This window comes from Salmo salar, chromosome ssa03 (assembly GCF_905237065.1).
Source record: "Salmo salar chromosome ssa03, Ssal_v3.1, whole genome shotgun sequence".
Classification (NCBI taxonomy): Eukaryota; Metazoa; Chordata; class Actinopteri; order Salmoniformes; family Salmonidae; genus Salmo; species Salmo salar.
Genome location: NC_059444.1, coordinates 56,653,806 through 56,674,288, shown reverse-complemented (window position 1 = coordinate 56,674,288; position 20,483 = coordinate 56,653,806). Strand labels below are relative to the sequence as shown.

At 46.3% G+C, this 20,483-nt stretch overlaps 1 protein-coding gene across 6 annotated transcripts in view; it reads right to left on the bottom strand.

Moving 5' to 3' along the window:
* The window catches only part of LOC106600859 (retinoic acid receptor alpha), a 172,092-nt gene that overhangs the window by 99,268 nt on the left and 52,341 nt on the right, over positions 1–20,483 (bottom strand). Inside the window, exon 1 of one of the 6 annotated variants that reach the window (XM_014192582.2) lies at positions 1,832–2,120. The exons of the other annotated variants lie outside the window; for them this stretch is intronic. The gene's annotated coding sequence lies outside the window, so the exon portion shown is untranslated. Of the gene's footprint in view, positions 1–1,831; positions 2,121–20,483 lie in introns of those variants that run through there. 6 annotated transcript variants of the gene reach the window in all.

Below are 20,483 nucleotides of genomic sequence, written 5' to 3'. Positions count from 1 at the left end.
AGAGAGAGAACAGAGACTGCTATATTGAGAGAGGAGAGAGAGAAACAGAGACTGCTATATTGAGAGAGGAGAGAGAGAGAGAGAGAGAACAGAGACTGCTATATTGAGAGAGGAGAGAGAGAGAGAACAGAGACTGCTATATTGAGAGAGGAGAGAGAGAAACAGAGACAGCTATATTGAGAGAGGAGAGAGAGAGAGAGAGAGAACAGAGACTGCTATATTGAGAGAGGAGAGAGAGAAACAGAGACAGCTATATTGAGAGAGGAAAAGAAGGCGTGGCCACACAAGAGAGGCATAAGCCAGTGACTACATAAAGAAGTGGGAGTTCATAAATATATGCATCTCTATACATCTACGGTATGTAACCAACACTGGCTGCATCAGAATACACAAACCTGGCAGTAGTTGGAAAAGAGAAGGGAAGAGGAATGAAAAGAGAAGAGAGAGAAAAGAGAAGAGACAAAAAAGAGAAAAGAGAAGAGACAAAAAAGAGAGAGAAGAGACAAAAAAGAGAGAGAAGAGAGAAAAGAGGAGAGGAGAAAAAAGAAGAGAAGGGAAGAGAAGAGAAGAGGAGAGAAAAGAGAAGAGGAGAGAAAAGAGAAGAGAGAGAAAACAGAAGAGAGAGAAAACAGAAAAGAGAAGGGAAAAGAGGAGAGGGAAAAGAGAGAGAAGAGCGAGAAAAAAGAGGAGAGAAAAGAGAAGGGAAGGGAAGAGGAGAGGAGAGAGAAAAGTGAAGAGAGAGAAAGGAGAGAAAAGAGAAAAGAGAGAGAGAAAAGGAGAGAAAAGAAGAGGAGAAAAAAGAAGAGGAGAAAAAAGAAGAGAGAGAAGGGAAGAGAAGATGAGAAAAGAGAAGGGAATAGGAGAAGAGAAGAGGAGAGAAAAGAGAGAAAAGAGAAGGGAAGAGGAGAGGAGAGGGAGAAAAGAGAGAGAAAATAGAAGAGAGAGAGAAGAGAGAGAGAAAAGAAGAGAGAGAGAAAAGAAGAAGAGAGAAGAGAGAGAAAAGAGAAGAAGAGAGAGAAGAGAGAGAAAAGAGAAGAGACAAAATAAGTGGAGAGGAGAAAAAAGAAGGGAAGGGAAGAGAAGAGGAGAGAAAAGAGAGAAAATAGAGCGAAGAGGAGAGGAGAAGGGAAGAGGAGAAGAGAAGAAAAAAAGAAAAGAGTGTGTCTGTACATCCTTGACAAACTACTTGATCTTCCAGTATGAATATATATGGGTGCATATATTACATGCTGCGACCAAACCCTTTGATCAGTATGTCAGTTACTTCACAGCCAATCACAGAGGAGAGACAACATAGAACAGGGGGTGCAGAATAAAATGGAAAATGGAGTATAGGGGAGGCCTTAAGGACAAGACATACCATAACGAACATTGTGCGTGAGCATTAAATCACCCACTGGGTGTCGACGAATTGGTGGAGATTCAAGGATATTCCTGCTCATATGTAGAATTATCGGAAAATAAACGGAAAATTAAACACTGGATGTACACATGTCGAATATGTATCTAACTCTCTCATATAACATGAATATACATGTTTGACAACACACCATGAACACACGTGTGTGTGTTGACCCAGACACATGCGTGGGCAGGTACATACTCACACATACAGTGGGGTGACACTCTTGATAAAGATGAGCAAATATGTATCAAATAATTCAAATACTAAGCTATTTTGTATGCTCAATAAAATTTGAAAATGATATTATTTTATACAACCAATTGCCCAGAGAAAGAGATTTTGCTTAACAAGTAATACAGTTTTTCTCAAAAAGGTAGTGGTCAAAATGATTGACACCCCTGTTTTCAATACCTTTCAATATCTCACCTTGCCGGGATAAGGGCACTGAGTTGGAGAACACATTGGGACGGTTCTCAGGCCATTCCTCCATACAGAATCCTTCTAGATCCTTGAAATCCTTTGTCTGCGCTTATGGGCTGCCCTCTTCAATTCAATCCACAGGTTTTCGATGGGTATCAATTCCGGATACCGAGATGGCCCATTGCAAAATGTTGATTTCGTGGCCATTGAACAATTTCTCTGTGGATTTTGATGTGTGTTTGGGGTTGTCGTCTTGCTGGAAGATCCACTTGCTGCCAAGTGTCAGCCTCCTGGCAGAGACAGGAAAAGTTATTGACCACGGATTCAGACAGGAAAAGTTATTGACCACGGATTCAGACAGGAAAAGTTATTGACCACAGATTCAGACAGGAAAAGTTATTGACCACAGATTCAGACAGGAAAAGTTATTGACCTTAATAAAGGCCGCAGGACCAGCGGAAGCAAAATAGTCCCATAACAAAAATTTACCACCATATTTTACAGTAGATATGGGGTTCTTTTCTGTTCATGCATTCTCATTTCGACGCCAAACCCACCACTGGTGTGCGTGGCCAAAAGACCTCTATGTTCATGTCTTCTGACCGAAGCACCGGTTCCAATCCAAGTGCCAATGCTGTTTATCAAACTCCAGGCACTTACATTTGTTGGATGGCATGACTTAAAATCCATTGAAAACTTTTGGTTTCAATTGAGAAGTCCATAAGTCCAGACAAAGGATCTGAAAGGATTCTGTATGGAGGAATGGTCTAAGATCCCTCCCAACGTTTTCTCCAACTCATAAAAACATTTTAGAAAAAGGCTCAGTGGCATGATCCTCGCAAAGTGAGGTATTGAAAGGGATTTAAAGTAGGGGTGTCGATAATTTTGACCCTTATCTTTCAGAAGAAGAAAAAAAGTAGGATTTGTTTTATGAGCATACAATACAGCTTAGTATTTGAACTATTTATTGTTATACAGTCATTTCTGCCCTTCTTTATCAAGGGGTGTCAATCATTTCAGACCCCACTGTATATGCAAACCACTGACACTAGAGACTGACACAGGAACAGGACTCCTGCAGGTCTAGCAGGGCCCACTGGATTCAGGCAGGAATGGGAATGAAGTTCTAGAGTCAAATTCGGGACAGGACAGGATCGACATTCAACAGGAACTGGCAGCAGGCCTAAGAACGTTTACTTAATATAGATTAACCCCCCCCCCCCCCCCTTCCATCGGCGCACTCTCCAGAACTCTGGATCAGGACAGTACGGGGGAACAAATTTGACAGGACCCTGCAGAAATAGGTAACTAATAGCCAGTACTGCCACACTCATCACCACTTATAGTAACCACTACAGTCATCAGTGAGCATTAACTCTCAGCCAGTCAGAATTCAGTAGTGACCATACGCCACTAACTCACATCCATTAGGGGCGGAATGTACCCTAGTGGTTCGAGCGTTGGGCCAGTAACGGAAAGGCTGCTGGATCGAATCCCAGAGCAGACAAGGTACAAATCTGTCGTTCTGCCTCTGAACAAGGCAGTTAACCCGTTGTTCCTAGGCCGTCATTGTAAATAAGAATTTGTGTAACGGACTTGCCTAGTTAAATAAAAATAAATAAAATTAACTCAGAGTTGAGGTCTTCACGGGTCCAAAAAGTTGCGAAATAGATCCATGAATTTCCCACCTGACCCGATATGCATAAATAAACGAGACCCATATAAGGAAATCAGTCAATTGAAATGAATGAATTAGGCATGACTGGAAATGATATATGCATCTGTTGGTCACACATACCTGTGAAAAGGTAGGGGTGTGAATCAGAGAACCAGTCAGTATCTGGTGAGACCACCACTTGCCTCATGCAACACATCTCCTTCGCATAGCGTTGGATCAGGCTGTTGATTGTGGCCTGTGGATGGTTCTTCCACTCCTCTTCAATGGCTGTGTGAAGTTTCTGGATATTGGTGGGAAGTGGAACATGCCAACATGTCAATCCAGAGCACCCCGAACTTGCTCAATGGGTGACATGTCTGGTGAGTATGCAGACCATGGAAGAACTGGGACATTTTCAGCTTCCAGGAATTGTGTACAGACCCTTGCGACATGGGACCATGTATTATCATGCTGATATATGAGGTGATGGTGGCGGATGAATGGCACGACAATGGGCCTCAGGATCTCGTCATGGTATCTCTGTGCATTCAAATTGCCATCGATAAAATACAATTGTGTTTGTTGTCTGTGGTTTATGCCTGCCCATACCATAATCCCACCACCACGGAGCATTCCGCCAAATTCTCAAAAACGACGTTGGAGGCGGCTTATGGTAGAGAAATTAACATTCAATTCACTGGCAACATCTTTGGTGGACAGTGATGCAGTCAGCATGCCAATTGCATGCTCCCTCAACTTGAGGCATCTGTGGGATTGTATTGTGTGACAAAACTGCACATTTTAGAGTGGCCTTTTATTGTCCCCAGCACAAGGTACACCTGTGTAATGATCATGCTGTTTAATCAGCTTCTTGATATACCACACCTGTCAGGTGGATGGATTATCTTGGCAAAGGAGAAATGCTCACTAACAGGGATGTAAACAGATTGTTGCACACAATTTGAGAGAAAAAAGCTTTTGTGCATATGGAAAACTTCTTTTACTTCTTTTACTTCAGCAACACTTTTTTTGTATATAGCTAGTAATAATCTGACTCTCTCTGCAGCATCTCTTCTACCATCCCTCTGTAACCCTCCATTGTCCATCTATAAACCATTACTACCCTCATGCTAATCGACATGGCTTCCAAAAGTGCCTATACTGTCTGAAACGTATGGTGGGTTATTAATATCGAGTGGTGGGCTATTAATATCCTAGGATAGCTAGGCTGTTTAGCTAGTTCTCCGCTCTAGCTACAGTAGGCTGTAAACCCCCTTCCTCTGACTGAGTGTGACTGAGGACAGAGATCCAGTGAGTGCTGGAGATCTACCACACACACACACACACACACACACACACACACACACACACACACACACACACACACACACACACACACACACACACACACACACACACACACACACACACACACACACACACACACACACACATTTTCCTGTAGGCCCACATACATAAAATATGACCATCCTAGTAGACCAAAATCACTGTCCAAAACATTAACAGTCTGTATGCATAGACAACTAAACACATTCAACACTCATACACATTTATAGAATGTATACGCATGGACAAAACATTTATGAGGCATGTATAAATAGTATAAACTCACTCAAAAACACACACACACTGATTTAACATACCATATGGCAGTCAGCATACTCATCAGCTGAGGTGTCAGGAAAACAACAGACAGCAGGGTTCCCTAAAGCATGGTGCATTGAGTAACGTGTCTGTGTGTCCGCGCGATGGGGTTCGGCCAGCGCGATGGGGTTCGGCCAGCGCGATGGGGTTCGGCCAGCACAAAACTCCTCTATAGAAAGGAGGAAGTGGAGAGGAATGGTGATTCCAGGTATTTTCTAGTCCCTTATATCACACCTATAATGACTGGTCTTGTGCCAATCATAGTAGTAAGGTTTCTCAAACGGTGGATCACAGATACCAACTGTAAGATTTGATTCTTAGGAACATTGGTTTGGGAACCACTGTGGAAGAGCAAAGGATTGGACTCTCTTTAGAGCCATTGTCTATCCCCTCCCAAAAAACTAACTCTCTCTCTTGCTCTCTCAGTTACACACCATCCCCTTGTTCTAGACCAGGGGTGGGCAATCTATTTGGCTAGATGGCCACATCAGGATTTCAAAAAACGGCCACACAGGTTTGTTTTGGACTGATTTGTTCGTCAAAATCAATCTGCAGGCCAGAAAGCGGGCAGTTATTTGAAAAGACATAGGTCCATTATACATTCTACACACTTTCTATCTAGTTTTAGTTCATTCAAGTGTGGCCTGGAGTGGTATTTGAACCCAAAATAATCATCTGTATTTTGCCCACCCCTGGTTTGGAGGAAAATACATAGTCAAAGCTTCAGTGTAAAGGAAGTGGCCTGTAGTGTTAGTAGTGCTTTATGAGGTGACTATGTAGGGGCCCTTCATAGGGCCTGAGAGTGGGAAGGCCCCATCTGTCCCTGAGACTGGCAAAGCCACAGGGGTTAGAGGTCATAGGTTAGAGGACGTTGACCCCCCCATGATCCCTCACAGACACACCCTTGGCTGTTCCTATCAGTCACTGCCACAGTCAACAGCTCTCTCTCTCTCTCTCACACACACACACACTGTCTCACACAAGCATCCACCCACATACATCCATCCATCCATCCATAGAAATACACAGAGCCCTTTTCACATATCCATAATCCAACATGCCTACAGCACATACACATGGATGTGCACACAGATGCGCTCATGCATACGTACGCAGACACATTAACACCACTACTCCTATCCTGCTGTACAGTACGTCCCCCTGTAAGTCAACCACCCACTCCTCCATTTCCCTCCATTACTATCCTGTAATATCCACTATGCAGTACGTCACCCTCCCGCTTCCTCCGTTGCTGTACTTTCATCTACAAGCCAATGCTGCTGTTGGTCGCGGTATCACCTACATTACAGTACAGCCCTCTAATGGTTCTGAATACCAGGCTTAGTGGCGCGTGAGATGGAGAGGACCCCTGCTGCCAGCTGCTACTTCCTGCTAATGTAGCCTAGTGCTCTAAAAGGTAATGTGGCCTAGGGCTCTCCATGTCTCCTCAATGCCTACCAGGCTGTAGGAGCTTCGTTGGCTAATGTATCAAGGCTAGGGTTATGGTGGGCTTACGTTATAAGGCTAATGGCCTTTAGTAATGGTTGGGGTTGACAATGGGCTTGATATGGACAGTTGTTCGACGCTAGCAGAGCTAAGGAGGCTGACAGGGCTAATACTTTTAACATCATTCAGGCAAGGACACATGTTGTAATTGAGGCTAGCAGTGCCAACGCAAAATAAAAACATAACCAGGCTGCAGCTGGTATCGCTAAGGCCACCATTTACAATTCATCGGGATTCCAAGATGCAGTGAGGAATAAGTGCTGGGTAGGCTAATACCTACAACACATTTCTAATACACTGCTAGTGGAGTTAGCAATATTAGCAGGCTAATGGAGGCTAACAAGAAACAGGGGGGAAAGCTCCAGACGCGCTAGCTAGTCCCATCAGGGAAAAGGGAAGAAACAATAGTGCTAAAAAAGGGGATGGGGAGAGCTAGCTAGGCTTCTCAATCTCCAGGCATTTACTTCTTCCCTCAGATGTGTGAGCTGAGACTGAGGACGTCTTCATATTCACCTCATGCCCCCCTCCCCTAAGGCTCCATCTTTGATAAAGACATCTTAGGCTTCAGAGGGGCTCTGATATCCTGAAAGAGTCAGAATATGTTTGTGTGGTAAAGGGTAAAAGGCATGTTTTTGCCTGGAGAAAAAGGTGGAATGAGTGTGAATACCTTTTGTGAGAGATGACGATGATGATGATGATGATGATAGTACATTGCTGACGGATGGTACAACAGCAAGTGCAGATAGCTGTGATCATTTCACGGCGGTGAGACGTAGCGATAATGAAAAGGTAATGATAATGGTGGGGGTGATGATACGCTGATGTTGATTCTAACCCTGCTCAGACAACCACAGACTACAAGAGGGTTTCCCCCAAAAAACGATATATAAAAAAAAAGAATCATTGTTAAAGCACTTTTGTTGGATTTTTGTAATTGTTGTCGAGAACCCCTCGTACTTTTCTTTGTTTGCTGTGGCGCGGGGGCTGAAGTCATAACAAAAGACACACACACACACACGTCCTCCACCCCCCGTCCTACGGTGTCCACTCATTTCTGTGACAAAGCGGAATAACATCAAACTGAGCCAATCGATACTCACACTGACGACAAACAACCCATAGGACCCCATCCCCACTGGTGTGTGTGTGTGTGTGTGTGTGTGTGTGTGTGTGTGTGTGTGTGTGTGTGTGTGTGTGTGTGTGTGTGTGTGTGTGTCTGTGTTTAAGATGAGAAACAGCAAGACTGTAAAACACACCGGGCAATCCTGCCACCATCGATAATGAAAGCTGTCATTTACCCTCCCCGTCGTCCCCGTCCCCCACCTCCGAACAAACACACGCACATAAATACACACTCCATCAAAGTGGGTGGTCCAACAGTCGATTGTAAATTCAGCCAGGAAGTCAAAAGGGAACTGGGGGAAAACACTATGCCTCTCTCTCTCTCTCTCTCTCTCTAACACTATTCCCACAGCTATAGTTAGCTACACTGCTGTGTAGCTGTTCCAAGCCCAGAAACTTGGGAGGAAGAAAATAAACATTTGTGGTCATCATACACAGGAGGGAGGGAGGGGTCTTGATGGAAGGAGGAGAGGAAGGAGGGACAGGAGGAATAAAACGCCGAAGATCAGGCAACCCTCCAGTGAACCGCGAGGCGAAAAGTAATTGATTGCGGCGCCTGATGTTGCTGGCTCGTGGGCCGGACGAGCTTAGCAGATGAGTATCGATTGGTTAATTGATTGATTGGCATCTGTAGGAGAGGAAGGCGGAGGGACATAATTGGTCTTCATGGAGCCGTTTCCTCAGGGCCAGACGGCAAATGAGAAAGCCGTGCACACGCTCACTAACACAGGCACGCACACATACTAGGGCTGGGAAATGCCAGGGGACCTCACGATATTCTCACGACACTATATGTATTGCGATTTGATACTGTGATTTTATTGCAAATCGATGTTCCAAACATATTGCTGATCGTATGTCTGCTGCAGAGAGACGAGAGAACATGAGAAAACAAGTGATCAGTCATGGAAATAAAAGTTCTGAAAACAAATAGGCTCCCTATTTTAAAAAGAAGATGGAGAAACAAGCTATGAAGGAGTTTTGGTGCCGGTACAGCCAACAAGCGAAAAAACAGTATTGCGATAGTCAAAACGATACAATGCAAACATAGTCAAAAATAATATCCCGATTTGTAACTATCGATTCAACTATCGATGGCATACGATTAATTAATCACAAACACATAAAATCAAAAAGATATTGAAGCCAAAAAAAATACAAAATCTACTGCAATAGAGCATGCTGGGAAAAGATTATATTAGCTTTACCAGCTAGACAATGCTGGACCAGCATAGATCAGCATGGATCATCTTGGATACCAGCATAAGCTGATATTAGTAATGGGGGGGGGGTACATAATTGTTTTTACCACCAGTGTTCAAAGCGCAACAAAGGCTGGCCACCAGTGTTCAAAGCGAAACAAAGGCTGGCCACCAGTGTTCAAAGCGCAACAAAGGCTGGCCACCAGTGTTCAAAGCGCAACAAAGGCTGGCCACCAGTGTTCAAAACGCAACAAAGGCTGGCCACCAGTGTTCAAAACGCAACAAAGGCTGGCCACCAGTGTTCAAAAAGCAACAAAGGCTGGCCACCAGTGTTCAAAGCGCAACAAAGGCTGGCCACCAGTGTTCAAAGCGCAACAAAGGCTGGCCACCAGCTGTTCAAAACAGCAACAAAGGCTGGCCACCAGCTGTTCAAAACGCAACAAAAGGCTGGCCACCAGTGTTCAAAAAGCAACAAAGGCTGGCCACCAGTGTTCAAAGCGCAACAAAGGCTGGCCACCAGTGTTCAAAGCGCAACAAAGGCTGGCCACCAATGTTCAAAACGCAACAAAGGCTGGCCACCAGTGTTCAAAACACAACAAAGGCTGGCCACCAGTGTTCAAAACCAGCATAACCAGTTAGACCATGCTGGTCAGACCAGCTTGACCAGCTAGAACATGTTGGTCAATCAACTAGACCATGCTAGTCAGACCAGTGTGACCAGTATCCAACCAGCACTGACCAGCATGGACCAGCTTAAAATGTATGCTGGTATATGCAGTTCTTTTCAGCAGGGATTATTCACGCAAACTCAAACCCTCAAGTGCATATATTTCAGCATGGCTAGCCACCCTATGTAGGTGACTAGGGCAGTCATTACATTTTGTCAGCCGGTTATTGTCATGCAAAAGACTGCCGGTCTCACAGTAATTGACCGTTAATTAACATAAATAGATTTATCATCTCCAGGACTTACCACATTTAAAAAAGTCTAATAAATCAACTGAATATACACTATCAAAATAAATGCATTATTTATATCAGGCAGGTCTTAAGAAACATTATGATATGAAGGAATATGAATTGGCCTTGTGCATGTTATCTGGCTATGTGCCATGCCATATTGTTCATTTTTCAGACAATATATGCTTATAAGTCCAGTGCCATTAATATTATAGCAATACGAATATAATTTGTTATTTATTTAACCTTTATTTAACTAGGCAAGTCAGTTTACAATGACGGCCTAACCTGGACAACGCTGGGCCAATTGTGCGCCGCCCAATGGGACTCCCAATCGCGGCCGGTTGTGATACAGCCTGGAACCAAACCAGAGTCTGTAGTGACGCCTCTAGCACTGAGATGCAGTGCCTTAGACCGCTGCGCCACTCAGGAGCCCAATTGAACTTAGCTGAATAAAATAGAAAGGATATTTCTCCCCCATTCCAGAGCAAGTGCGCATATTAAGCAGCTATGTTGAGCATATAACTTATCACTTGAAACAGGTTCTATACACTAGATTTAGTTGTGAATAATACAAACGTTAGAATGTCTTAAAATTTGGTCAAAAGATATATGGGCTGCATGATGCGACTATAGGCTATTGATGACTTGAGAAAGTTGCAAAAAGCTGGTGCTCTGTTCCTTGCCTCAGGCTGCACACGCTGTTTTCTCATCAAGTGATCATTTTTACACCAATCAGACTATTCTTGATTTAATCTCGTCTTTACTAATATGTCAAAATTGTTGGATTTAGAATGTCCCATTATGAAATGGGCAGGTACACGGGCAGCGGGGGAAAAAAAGACGTAATCCGTACAGGCTCGTATAGCGAATGGAGGCCACTTTCCCCCTGGTTCGTTTTTTTCAATCACGCTCCGGTTATTTCACGCCAGGCATCAACCGCTGTTTGAGAAGCATGCAGCCTCTCGCTGTGCGGCAGGCGATATTCCGCCAAAACTCTGTATGCCATGGGCTCGCCAACCCCGTTCCTGTAGCTACTCAATGCTTCATTTTGGAAACCAAGTGAAATCTGTTAGGGGACACTGATAGTAACATGTTTTCACTACAAAACATACTTTAATTAAAACTGTTGACAGCCCTTCTCTCTGCACGCTCGAGAAAGGAATGAAGGAGTGGAAATGTACGGCGGCGAGATATTCTGTAGCTGAAAAAGGTCATGTGTCATTCTATGAATTACAAAAATATTTTTTTAATTCTCTATTACTGGGCTATTCAAAATCAAATAAAAATTCACTATAATTGTAGGCTAACTCTGTAAGCCGCCCTGCACAATCAATGAACTAACAGCATCGCCTAGGCCTATACGTTTACCATTATTTTCATTATTTTCGATTGCATTTGGATTGGTGTCAGAGTGGTTCGAGGGACAGTAGAGCCCTGAGTACCAGGCCATTAGGACCAGTTGGTAGCTAGCGAGTTGGTTACTACCAACGCAGGTCCAGAGTGCATAAAAGGAGACTACCGTGACTCAACAGTCACGTGGACACACTCATAACTACACAGACATCATTCAACCATGGAAAAAAAGAAAAAGAAAGAGAGAGCGAGAGAGAAAGAGAGTGTCAGAAATAAAATCTCTCTCCCTCTAGATAGAGCCCCCTCATTCGCCATAAAAAATACGTCTCGATTCATTAGCGGCCCTCGCCATGGTGATACTCGGCGATGGACAGAGAGAGAGAAAGAGAAAAAGAGAGAGAGGTGATGGAGGTAGAGAGCGGTAGAGGGAGGGTAATGGTCCATTCCCAAGCTCAGCAGCCATTAAAGGGGGAAATGAAATGGAATGAAGTGATGCCAGGAGGGCTGGGGCTGAGAGAGAGGCCCTTAAAGACTTCACACACACACACACACACACACACACACAGTCCCTCCCTCCCTCCAGTGGGAAAGACCAAGTATGAGGAGCCATTGGTGTAAGAGCAGAGAGGCACTTCTACTGGGAGTCTGCTCCATAAAGAGGCTATAAATCTCAGTAATAAAGCTATGAGATCCCCACCATGGAGGAGACTGTCTGGACCAGGCACCATATACACACTGGAGATGAATGATGATGAAGCTGACATTGGACATATAGGTGAGACAGACAGACAGACAGACAGACAGACAGACAGACAGACAGACAGACAGACAGACAGACAGACAGACAGACAGACAGACAGACAGACAGACAGACAGACAGACAGACAGACGACAGACAGACAGACAGACAGACAGACAGACAGACAGACAGACGGACAGACAGACAGACAGACAGACGACAGACAGACAGACAGACGAAGACAGACAGACAGACGAACAGACAGGACAGACAGACAGACGAGACAGACAGACAGACAGACAGAGAGCAGACAGACAGACAGACAGACAGACAGACAGACAGACAGACGAACAGACAGACAGACGAACGAACAGACAGACAGACAGACAGACAGACAGACAGACAGACAGACAGACAGACAGACAGACAGACAGACAGACAGACAGACAGACAGACAGACAGACAGACAGACAGACAGACAGACAGACAGACAGACAGACAGACAGACAGACAGACAGACAGACAGACAGACAGACAGACAGGATCTGCGGTATGATAATACCATCCATCCATCCATCCATACAATACATACCATACATACATAAAAGTATGTGGACACCCCTTCAAATTAGTGGATTCGGCTACTTCAGCCACACCTGTTGCTGACAGGTGCATAAACCCAAGCACCAAGCCATGCAATCCCCACAGACAAACATTAGCAGTAGAATAGCCGTTCTTTAGAGCTCAATGACTTTCAACATGGCACCGTCATAGGATGCAGCTCATAAAATGTCTGCTCTGCTAGAGCTGCCCCGATCAACTGTAAGTGCTGTTATTGTGAAGTGGAAACGTCTAGGGAAGGGCCTTTTTCAGCATGACAATGCCCCAGTGCACAAAGCGAGGTCCATACAGAAATGGTTCTCTCGAGATCGGTGTGGAAGAACTTGACTGGCCTGCACAAAGCCCTGACCGCAACCCCATTGTACACCTTTGGGATAAATGGGAACGCCAACTGCGAGCCAGGCCTAATCACAGAAGAGTAGAGGCTGTTATAGCCTCCATATTAATGCCCATGATTTTGTTATGAGATGCAGGTGTCCACATACTTTTGATCATGCAGTGTATCTGTGATAGGATTAGGGTCCCAGGTTGACTTTAGTCCCTCTCTCCCTCTCTCCCCCTCTGTATCTCTATTTGTGCACAATGGCTTCTCAGCCTAGCGCGGAGCATGGATTCAGGTGTGTTCCTGAGAATGGAGTTAAGGTGGAGGAGGTTCTGCTCGCGGTCGGTGAACAGAAAGGAGCTGGATTTATACATTCTGCTTCTAGAAATGAACAAAGCTTTGGTTGGTAGGCTAATTGCTAGTGGAATATTTGTAAGGGATGTGTTGGTGCCAGTTTCATCTCTCTATACCCCTTCGACAAGAGTGGTAGTTGCAAATTTACCTCCGTTTATTACGGATGATCAAATCAGGAAAGAGCTGAGTCGTTTTGGTAAGTTTGCTAGCAGTTTTCGTGTTTATGTTTCTGGATAACAATGAGCAACAGCTAAATGTGCATTTTGAAGTGAGGCATGGGGAGGGGCTCTATGCAGGGTTAGCAAGATTTGGGGCATAAGAGCTTTGCGTGCCCACATAAAGGCCGTAGACAAGGTGAGGGTACAAGCGCCAGTGGGGGAAATCGAGGGCAACGTGAAGGGGGTAATGAGATGAAGACAGCAGAGGCTGGGCCTAGTCATGCCAGGGATGGTGGTGTAGATGAGGCTGGGCCTAGTCATGCCAGGGATGGTGGTGTAGATGAGGCTGGGCCTAGGCAGGCTAGAGATGGTGGGGTAGCTGAGGCTGGGTCTAGTCAGGCTAGAGATGGTGGGGTAGCTGAGGCTGGGTCTAGTCAGGCTAGAGATGGTGGGGTAGCTGAGGCTGGGTCTAGTCAGGCTAGAGATGGTGGGGTAGCGGAGGCTGGGTCTAGTCAGGCTAGAGATGGTGGGGTAGCTGAGGCTGGGTCTAGTCAGGCTAGAGATGGTGGGGTAGCTGAGGCTGGGTCTAGTCAGGCTAGAGATGGTGGGGTAGCTGAGGCTGGGTCTAGTCAGGCTAGAGATGGTGGGGTAGCTGAGGCTGGGTCTAGTCAGGCTAGAGATGGTGGTGTAGCGGAGGCTGGGTCTAGTCAGGCAAGAGATGGTGGGGTAGCGGAGGCTGGGTCTAGTCAGGCTATGCAAGGTGGTCAAGTGGAAAAGGAAAAAGGGTGTGGTCAAAGGCACAATGGAAACTTTGCCTGTTGCTGTGGGGGATGCCCTGACCAGAGAGGAAGGGCAGGTGGTCAGGGTGGGAGATAGAGATGAGGAGGAGGAAAGTGAGTCTGAGGAAGAGGAGTTATTTTTTTCAGACTCCTCTTCAATGGGCCCGGAGCTGACAGCCAGTCAAGCAGAGGGGTCTAAGTACACGTTGAGAGAACTGACAAGGTTCCTGAATGAGACCAAGGGGGAAAAAAGTTAATCTTGAGGCTTTTGTTTCTGATCCGAGAAAGTTTGTAAGATCAGTACAACATGCTATGAAAAATGAGGGACATGGTGTCTTCTCACCCAGGAAACGGTTTAGGTTGAGGAAGTGGGTCACAACAGTGCGTAAGGGTTTACCTTCAGACACTGTTTAGATGTATATTTTCTGACACTGTGGCTTTTTGAGCTTTGCTATTGGTCTCTTTCTTGGCTAGCTTTTCTCCCAATTCTTATGGAGACTCTTCGGGTAGGCTCGCTCAATATAAATGGCGCTAGAGATGCGGGAAAGAGGAGTGTGTTGGGTGAATATGTAAAACAAAAAAACGTACAGGTGTTGTTTCTGCAGGAGACACATAGTGATGTGTTGAATGAAGTCGATTGGGGACTCAGGTGGAAAGGGGCAAGTGTGTTGAGCCATGGGACAAATCTTAGTGCAGGGTGTGGCAGTCCTTTTTGCACCGGGTCTGTCTGTAAAAATTGCTCCTCAAAGGAGGTGTGTAGGGGTAGGCTGCTTGTTGTTAAAGCAGAAATTAACAACATGGGTTTTGTCTTTCTAAATGTGTATGCGCCTAATACAGGGAGAGAAAGAGGGGTTCTATTTGGGAGTCTTAGACAGGAACTCTCACAGGTAGCGCCTGAGGAGACGCTGGTGGTCGGAGGGGACTGGAACTGTACAATGGATTTGACAAAAGACAGAAATGGGGAAGAGCCTCATTCAGTGTCAGTGGGAGTGTTAAGGGACATCATTAAACAGTTCGACCTAGTGGATGTTTGGAGCACTAAACATCCCAACACAAGACAGTATACATGGGTGAAGGTTTTTTGGGCTAGGGTGAGTGAAGCCCGACTTGATCGGTTTTACATGTCTAGGAATTGGAGCAATATGCTGTTGGGCGCTACCATTCTCCCGGTGGGGTTTTCGGATCACCACATAACCACGGCTCGGCGATCTATTTCACCAGGGCCCCGGCAGGCTTCCTATTGGAAGTTCAATGTAAAGCTCTTACAAGATGCCACTTTTTGCTCAGGTTTCCAGACCTTTTGGGAAAGGTGGGGGCAGCGAAGAGAGGAGTATAAGTCTCTGACTCAATGGTGGGATGTGGGGAAAGTCCAAATTCAGACTTTTCTGTCAACAGTACACAGCTATCTCATCCTCAGAGGCTAGGAGAGTATTGGGGGAACTACAGCGGTGTATTAGCGAGATGGAGGTAGAGATGGTGGGGCAAGGCAATGTAGGCCTCCAGGCTAATTTAGCTGAATTACGTAGGGACCTGGGCAGTTTTTTCCAGGTTAAAGCAAAGGGAGCACTTGTAAGAGCTAGGTTCTCCATGCTCAAGGAGATGGATGCTCCCAGCTCATTCTTCTTTGGTTTGGAAAAACAGAGCAGTGAAGCCAAGGGTACGCATTGTCTACGGCTGTCTGATGGGCGGGTGACTCTGTGGTGGGTGAGATGCGGGAGCGGACTGTGGAGTTTTATACTGAATTGTATAGGGCAGAAGTGTGTGATCCTATGTGTGCTCAGGTCTTGTTCGCAGGACTCCCTAAGCTCTCTCTGGCACAGAGGGATGAAATGGACATTCCTCTGTTGTCCCATGAACTGGCAGAGGCCGTAACCCAGATGTCCCCCGGTCGTGCACCGGGGGTCGATGGACTCCCAGTGGAGTTTTATAAAAAATTCAGGGGAATAATTGGATAGGACTTATTTTGCGTGTTGCGTGAATGCATCGGGGTAGGAGAGTTGCCTATGAGCTGCCGTCGGGCGGCTCTGACTCTCCTGCCCAAAAAAGGGGACTTGTGTGAACTTAAGAACTGGAGGCATTACTCTGTGCGGACTACAAGATATTTTGCCAAGGTCCTCTCTAACAGACTGAAGTCCCATTTGGACTCCATAGTACATAAGGACCAAACAGATTGTGTACCGAGACGCTCAATCACGGACAACTTGTTCTTATGTCAGGGACATGTTGGACTTATCGATAGGTTCTAATGTGAACTTTGGACTGGTCTCTTTAGATCAAGAGAAGGCTTTTGATAGAGTGGACCATGAGTATCTGTTTAATGTGATGTCTGTGTTTGGGAAGAGTTTTTTGACCTGTGTGAAGCTGTTGTATGCTGGGGCGTCATGTATGGTCAAGGTGGGTTCAGTAGGCCAGTCTGGGTGACACGTGGCATTAGACAAGGATGCCCTCCATCTGGGCAGTTATACACATTAGCCATTGAGCCTTTTTTGGGACTGCTACGCAGGAGACTGCAGGGAGTGTGCTGGACAGGCATGGATGTGGTGACAGGAATAGCAATGTCAGCATACGCAGATGACATTTCTGTGATGGTCAGGGATGGTCAAGATATGCAGGCACTAGAGACTAGTCTGAAGGTGTACGAGGGAGCTTCTTCAGCTAAGGTGAACTGGGGCAAGAGAAAAGCTCTGTTATGTGGGGCATAGGGCCCCTCCTCTGCTTCCAGGGGGTTTGCAGTGGGGTTGTGAAGGGCTTAAAGTGTTGGGGGTGTACCTGGGCTCGGAGAAGTGGGCCAGGAAGAACTGGGAGGGGCTGTCACAGGCAGTGGTGGCAAGACTGGCCAGGCGGAGGTGGCTCCTGTCCCAAGTGTCATATAGAGGGCAGGGTGCTGATAATCAACAACCTGGTGGCATCTTCCCTGTGGCATAAACTGGCTGTCCTCAACCCCCCCGCCGGTCTGCTCGCAGACCTGCAACGCAAGCTGGTGGACATTTTCTGGTCGGGCCATCACTGGCTGAGGGCGACAGTGTTGTACATGACCGTCCACGAAGGAGGACAGGGCCTGGTGGAACTGGAGAACAGGATGGTTGCTTTCCGGCTAAAGGTGGTGCAGAGACTGCTGTACCATACTGATGTTGGCTGGAGGGAACCAGCATGCGCGCTGCTGAGGAGAGCTGGCGGATTAGGGTTGGAGCGGCAGCTGCTCCTCATGAAGCTGGAGAGGCTGAGTACAGCAGGTCTCTCAGATTTCTACTCTGCAGTGCTGAGGGCCTGGCAGCTACTAAGACCCACACGAGAAGGGGGTGTGGAGCCTGGGCTGTGGGAGGAGCCTATCTTCCACAACCCAGCCATCCCTTTGAGATCGGTTCAGTCGGCCACCCTGCAGAGGAAACTGATGGCAGCGGGTTTACAAAGGCTGGGTGACCTGAGACTGCTGGGAGAGGAGTGGTGGAAAACCTTGGCACAACAAACAGGAATAACGTCTCTTAGGCTGCTGGAGAGATTCCAGGAGGAGGTCCAGGAGGCACTGTTTGAGCCGGTAAGGGGGATGTTTGAGCGGCCAAGGGGGGAGGGGCCACCAATGGTTCCGCCACTGCAGGTGACGGCAGAGACTGGAGACTGGCAAGGGGGTCTGGAGGACTTGTTAGATTTTAACACTCCGAGCCTGGGGGAGTTTGAAGGGGTGGGAGGTAAAGCCCTCTACAACCTATGCGTTAAGGTGAGGAACATTAGGAGCCTAACAGGAGTGAAGGCACATCAGTGGCAGGGGGTATGTGGGGCGGAGAGTATGGTGGGTTTTAGATGGAGGGGGCTCTACAAACCCCCAGTACCAAAGAGGTCAGAGGACCTCCAGTGGAGGGTTCTACATGGAGCCCTGGACACTAACAGCTGGTTGGTACGGGTTGAACCGGGAGTCGGGCAGGGGTGTCCTTTCTGTGTTATGAAAGAAACTGTGATTCATGTGTTTTCTGTGTGCGCGCAGGTTAATGCCCTTAATGTCTCTGTTGGAATGTCTGTGTGAGAGGTTGGGGGTGGGTTTTACTGTTGGGGTGTTCATAATGGGATACAGGTATTCGATTAAGGAGAAGGCCAAATGTGTTTTGTTGAATTTTCTGTTTGCTCAGGCGAAGTTAGCTACTTGGCTAAAAAGGACGAACAGGGTCAAAGGTGGGGGGATAACAGACCCTTTACTATTGTTTAATGGGATGGTCGCTGCGCGCCTTAGGGTTGAATTTGAGTTCTATAAATAGATAAAAAGTGTGGAGATGTTTGAGTAGATATGGTGTGTTGGGGGGGCTGTCTGTATAGCTGGGGAAGATGTTTGAGGAGATATGGTGTGTTGGGGGGGCTGTCTGTATAGCTGGGGAAGATGTTTGAGGAGATATGGTGTGTTGGGGGGGCTGTCTGTATAGCTGGGGAAGATGTTTGAGGAGATATGGTGTGTTGGGGGGCTGTCTGTATAGCTGGGGAAGATGTTTTGGATATACGGTTGTAGAAGTGGGTATTGTTATGTTGTTTTATGTCATGTGGTAGATGGAAAGGTGAGTATGGTACATGTATGCAGTACATATCTTTTTGGTGTTTTATTTTTAAGGGGGGGATAAGTTTAAAAAAAATGAAATGAGAAAGTTTCAGTAAAGAACGACAAAGTCAAAAAAAGTCTCTCTCCCTCTCTCAGAAAGGGATGGAGATGAAAGGTCCCACCACACCCCTCTGATCCCTACTGTACCGTACCATCGCTCAGGAACAAGAACAGTGTGTTCCCTAGCGTGTGTGTGAGAGAGAGCGAGAAAGAAAGAGTGGATTAAGTGGACGAGTGTACTCAGATCATTTGAGGATGAGGGAGCACAAAAGTGAGTCAATGGCAATGCATGTAATGTGAATGTGTATGCAACTGAGTGTGTGAGTGTGTGTGTGGAGTGTGTGTGTGAGTGTGTGTGAGAGTGTGTGTGTGAGAGAGTGTGTGTGAGAGAGTGTGTCAGCTCCTTAGTTGTTGATAACATTGAGTTATCATTTCATATATCTGGTGTTTCTGAGCCATGGATGTGCAGATTGATTGACAGGTTAACACGTTTTGCTTTTGTTTGAAAAAATGCATCTGGAGACAGTACCATGTTTCACCTGGCTGCCAATTCCAGATCTTTTGAGAACATCACTTGAGGAGTCGCCAGGAGCTTGAGAATAAACGAGAGACAGCGGAATACAACAGTGCTGAGGCAGAGGGCTCGTATTGAGGACGACTGGCTACTATTCTAAACTTTGTGTGGTGAGCTTTCTGGCAGCCAAGTGGTGATAAACAGACTGGAAGAGGAGTGGCTATAAGACTCAGGCTGGTTCCCAGACTTGCCCTCTACAAGATCATCAGCAGACTCCATCACCATCATCTAGCATCCTCTGTCCAGCTCCCTTCGCTCAAGCCATGAACTGACCCTCTCTATCTGCAGAGGACGCAGCTTTCAAAGGCTTGGCCTCTATTGGTTGACCCGTCATGCCATATTGCTTGTTTGTTATTTTCCTCTTGAAGCCCTTTGAGATTCTATGAAAAGCTCTATAGAAATGTAATTAATTATTATTATGCGCTCGTGCATAAGTGTGTGTGTGTGTGTGTGTGTGTGTGTGTGTGTGTATCTCCCTTTCTAAATCGCGGGGACACTACTCACACACGCTCACAATAGAGCCACAGTCTGTTAACGTGTCACTGGCTACACAGATCCAATAACATAGAATAGAACACCGTCCATAAGGCATTGTCTCTGTCCCTGCTCCACTCTCCACTCATCTCTATATGGAGCAGATTACCTGACAGTGAGATCAGTGATTTAACTTGACACCTCCACATCATTTACACAATAGTAGGCAAGTGCAGTGATGGCTGTAAACGGTCAGTTGACACGACAGGGGAAGCGTTTTAAAATGCACGGTTAGTCAGTATTGTAGGCTTTGCATGTACACAGTGTACAAAACATGAGGAACACCTGCTCTTTTCCCATGAGAGACTGGCCAGGTGAATCCAGGTGCAAGCTAGGATCGTTAAGCTTTGAGACAATTGAGACATGGATTGTGTACGTGTGCCATTCAGAGGGTGAATGGCCGAGACAAAATATTGAAGTGTCGTTGAACTGGGTGTGGTAGTAGGTGCAAGGCGCACCGGTTGTGTGTCAAGAACTGCAACGCTGCTGGGTTTTTCACGTTCAACAGTTTCCCGTGTGTATCAACAATG